The 5,251-nt window shown below is 39.2% G+C and overlaps 1 non-coding gene across 1 annotated transcript; it reads left to right on the forward strand.

Moving 5' to 3' along the window:
• Positions 1-475: 475 nt before the first annotated feature.
• On the forward strand, positions 476-582 carry LOC125412702 (U6 spliceosomal RNA). The gene has a single exon (XR_007235654.1). It is a non-coding gene; the product is annotated as a U6 spliceosomal RNA (small nuclear RNA).
• The last annotated feature ends 4,669 nt before the right edge of the window (positions 583-5,251 follow it).

A 5,251-nucleotide genomic window follows, 5' to 3' on the forward strand; every position in this document is an offset into this window, starting at 1 on the left:
TTGCTTCTGGCCCTCAACAAACATGGCTCTGAGCTATCTCATTCCACCTCCATGTGCTACATGCACTGATTTCTGATTTCAACATTATTGGAAAAATATTAATCCTTAATTCTAGTCCCCATAAGTTCCAAGAAAATATATGGTAACTATTTTAATGACTCAAAACACACACACACACACACACACACACACACACACACACCAAAAAAAAAATTTCAATTTGACTCATAAGTTTTCAAGAAGTCTGGGCATAATGGTACATGCCTTCAATCCCAGTACCTAGTAGACAGAGTCGGGTGGATTGTTGTATATTCAAGGCCAGCCTGGTCTACATAGCAAGTTTCAGGCCAGTCAGGGCTAAATAGTGAGATCCTGTCTCAAAAATCAAACAAAATTCCACAATGAAAGTTAGTTCCCTCATATACAGACAGCATCTAAAGTCTTTGACCAACTACCCATAAAAATGAAGAGCAGAGTGCTCGCTTCGGCAGCACATATACTAAAATTGGAACGATACAGAGAAGATTAGCATGGCCCCTGCGCAAGGATGACACGCAAATTCGTGAAGCGTTCCATATTTTTATAACCACAGACACAGAGGAAATTATGAGAATCATTAGATCTTACTATGAAAGTTTATATGCCACAAAGTTGGAAAATGTAAAAGAAATGGACATTTTTTTAGATAAGTACCATATACCAAAGTTTAACCAAGAACAGGTGAACAATCTAAATAGACCTGTTAGTCGCGAAGAATTAGAAGCTGTTATCAAAAATCTCCCTACCAAAAAAAGCCCAGGACCAGATGGTTTCAATTCAGAATTCTACCAGAACTTCCATGAAGAGCTAATACCTATACTCCTTAACGTATTCCACAATATAGAAACAGAAGAGTCATTGCCTAACTCCTTTTATGAAGCTACAGTTACCCTAATACCAAAACCACACAAAGACACAACCAAGAAAGAGAATTACAGGCCAATCTCACTCATGAACATCGACGCAAAAATTCTCAATAAAATACTGGCAAACCAAATCCAAGAGCACATTAGAAAAATTATCCATTATGATCAAGTCGGCTTCATTCCAGAGATGCAGGGCTGGTTCAACATACGCAAATCTATCAATGTAATCCATCATATAAATAAACTGAAAGAAAAAAACCATATGATCATCTCACTAGATGCTGAAAAAGCATTTGACAAAATTCAACACCCATTTATGTTGTTATGTTATTATGTCCAAAAGGTGTTGGAGAGACTGGGGATACAAGGATCATACCTAAATATAATAAAAGCAATATACAGCAAGCCGACAGCTAACATCAAACTGAATGGAGAGAAACTCAAAGCTTTTCCACTAAAATCAGGAACGCGACAAGGCTGTCCACTCTCTCCATACCTCTTCAATATAGTGCTTGAAGTTCTAGCAATAGCAATAAGACAACATAAGGAGATCAAGGGGATTCGTATTGGAAAGGATGAAGTTAAACTTTCGTTATTTGCTGACGATATGATAGTTTACATAAGTGACCCCAAAAACTCTACCAAAGAACTCCTACAGCTGATAAACACCTTTAGTAACGTGGCAGGATACAAGATCAACTCCAAAAAATCAGTGGCCCTCCTATACACAAAGGATAAAGAAGCAGAGAGGGAAATCAGAGAAGCATCACCTTTCATGATAGCCACAAATAGCATAAAATATCTTGGGGTTACTCTAACCAAGGAAGTGAAAGACCTATTTGACAAAAACTTTAAGTCTTTGAAGAAAGAAATTGAGGAGGATACCAGAAAATGGAAAGACCTCCCCTGCTCTTGGATTGGGAGAATCAACATAGTAAAAATGGCAATTCTACCAAAAGCAATCTATAGATTCAATGCAATCCCCATCAAAATCCCATCAAACTTCTTCACAGACCTTGAGAGAACAATAATCAAGTTTATATGGCAAAACAAAAAACCCAGGATAGCCAAAACAATCTTATACAATAAAAGAACTTCTGGAGGCATTACCATCCCTGACTTCAAACTCTATTATAAAGCTACAGTATTGAAAACAGCTTGGTATTGGCATAAGAACAGAGACGTCGACCTATGGAATCGAATAGAAGACCCAGATATTAACCCACAAACTTATGAACACCTAATTTTCGACAAGGGAGCTAAAGGTATACAATGGAAGAAGGAAAGCATCTTTAACAAATGGTGCTGGCATAACTGGATGTCAACCTGTAAAAAAATGAAAGTAGGTCCATATCTATCACCATGCACAAAAATCAAGTCCAAATGGATTAAAGACATCAACATTAATCCGTCCACTTTGAACCTGATAGAAGAGAAAGTGGGAAGTAGTCTACAAGATATAGGTACAGGAGGCCTCTTCCTAAGTAGGACCCCAGCAGCACAGACAATAAGAGAAACAATGAATAAATGGGATCTACTGAAACTGAGAAGCTTCTGTAAAGCAAAGGACACTGTCAGTAGGACAAAAAGGCTGCCTTCTGACTGGGAGAAGATCTTCACCAACCCCTCATCAGACAAAGGTCTGATCTCCAAAATATACAAAGAACTCAAGAAACTAGGCACTAAAACTCTAATTAACCCAATTAAAAAATGGGGTACTGAACTTAACAGAGAATTCACAACAGATGAACTTCGAATGGCCAGAAGACACTTAAGGTCATGCTCAACCTCCTTAGCGATCAGGGAAATGCAAATCAAAACCACTTTGAGATACCATCTTACACCTGTCAGAATAGCTAAAGTCAAAAACACCAACGACAGCCTATGCTGGAGAGGATGTGGGGTGAGGAGAACACTCATCCATTGTTGGTGGGAATGCAAACTTGTGCAGCCACTGTGGAAATCAGTGTGGCGGTTTCTCAGGAAACTGGGAGTCAACCTCCCTCAGGACCCAGCAATTCCACTCTTGGGAATATACCCTAAAGATTCCCTAACATACTACAAAAGCATTTGTTCTACTATGTTCATAGCAGCACTATTTGTAATAGCCAGAACCTGGAAACAGCCTAGGTGCCCCTCAATAGAAGAATGGTTAAAAAAGGTGTGGAACATATACACATTAGAGTTTTACTCAGCGGTAAAAAACAATGACATCTTGAATTTTGCATGCAAATGGATGGAAATAGAAAACGCTTTACTGAGTGAGGTAAGCCAGACCCAAAAAGAGGAACACGGTATGTATTCACTCATAAGTGGATTCTAACCATAATTAAAGGTCTTTGAGCCTATTATTCGTGATCCTAGAGAAGCTAAATAAGAAGATGAACCTGATGAAGATTATTTAACTATCCACCAGGAGGTAGGAAATAGACAAGAGTCCCAGGTAACCTCGGGTGCATGGGGGGGGTGGGAGGGTTGATGGGAGGGGAGAGGGTTAGAGTGAAGGGAGTAGGGGAGGAACGGGGAAAGCTCGGTGGCCTGGGATGGGGGGGGGGGAGGGAGGAAGGATGAATATGGGATCAGGGAAGAATATATTTCAACTAAGGGAGTCATTTTAGGGTTTACAGGAGACTTGATTATATATGGGATCCCAGGTCCAAGGAGAGATCCCCCAGATTGTTCTCTGGACAGAGGAGAGGGTGCCTGAATCGGCCGTGGCCCATAACCATACTGATGTATATTTTGCTTATCACCATAGATCCTTCATCTGGCGAAGGACGGCGATTCAGTCGGAGACCCACATTGGAGCATCGGACTGAGCCCCCCGAGGTCCAAATGAGGAGCAGAAGGAGGAAGAGCATGAAAAACGAAATCAGTACTGCGAGGGATGCTATCACCCACTGATACAAGGAAACGGATCTAATGAGAGTTTACCAAGGCCAGTTGGACTGGGACTGAACGAGGACGTGATCTAACCAGATTCTCGGAATTTGACCGGATTCTCTGACTGTGGCTGGCCCGAAGTCTTTCTGAAAAGCCATTGACTATGATACTGGGACCTGTTTCCTTTGCATATACTGGATTTTGGGGATCCAGTCTGTTTGGACACTCACCTTCCTGGACCTGGAGGGAGGGGGAGGGAACTGGAACTTCCCACAGGGCAGGAAACCCTGACTGCCCTAAGGGACGAAGAGGGAGGAGGAGAGGGAGTGGGGGGAGTGGGAGGGTGTTGGGAAGAGGGGTGGAAATGGAAACTTTTATAATTTAATAAAATTTACTTAAAAAAAATAAAATAAAATAAAATGGTAGACCTTCACCAAAAAAAAAAAAAAAAATGAAGAGCAGAACAAACCCTGACTATCTATGGCTGAAAAGCTTACCAAATGTCCCTTTCATGGTTCTGCTATTTGAGAAAGACCATGTAATGACTTTAGAGTTATTGTCACTTTCGGTTCTCACTGCTTCAGATTAAAAACATGATCCTGCCACTAAGTCCTCAACTTTCTAAGACTGGACACAAACTTAAGATGCAATAGCATGTCCTCAGGTTTAGGTTGAAAAAAAAAGATCATTTGAATAAACCTTATTACTAATTTTAATCAAATATAAGTTTAAATTGTCTTTATAAAATCATATGCATGAATTTATTATTAATTTTTTAAACATAAGGATTTTATCATATAACTTACAAACCTTAATACTTAATAAAATATTTGACCATGCATCAGGGCTCAACAAAAGAAAACAATTAAAGAACCATCCCATTTGTATCAGAAAGAACCTAAAAAGATGCACTAACCTGTACCTTTGGAATGGTGTCAGAAAAATGTTGACCCTACTCAGAAAACCATGTTTCCTGTATCAGTAATAATCTCCAGAGTACTACAATCCATTCTTCTTATTATCTCAATTTTAAGAAGATTATGGGCTAAACTTCTATTCTTCCACAGCTTTTGCAAAGAAGTCAATTATATTTTGGAAAATTCAGATTGCTCTTACTCACTTGTGGTGTGTGTGTGTGTGTGTGTGTGTGTGTGTGTGAACAAATCTGGTTAGCATCACTATGCATGCTTTAATTTTACACATTTTAATTCTAATTTTACACATGTAGTAAAATTGCATCGCACTTAAAATCATCTCTACTTCGCAGTTCTGTTTCCTTGCCTTTCAATAAATTTATGCCAATGTGATTCTATACCAGTGTAATACTGCCCAGCATGGCTTCAGTCACAGAGTTCAAAGCAAAACTGAAAATATGAAAAGTCAATGAGTTCAATGTTTCTGAAAGAACAGTGTAAATTCAACATGTACAAATCAGATTGTCTCTGGAAAAGTTCTACATCTTT

Source organism: Myodes glareolus, chromosome 3 (assembly GCF_982192425.1).
Source record: "Myodes glareolus chromosome 3, mMyoGla1.1, whole genome shotgun sequence".
Taxonomy (NCBI): Eukaryota; Metazoa; Chordata; class Mammalia; order Rodentia; family Cricetidae; genus Myodes; species Myodes glareolus.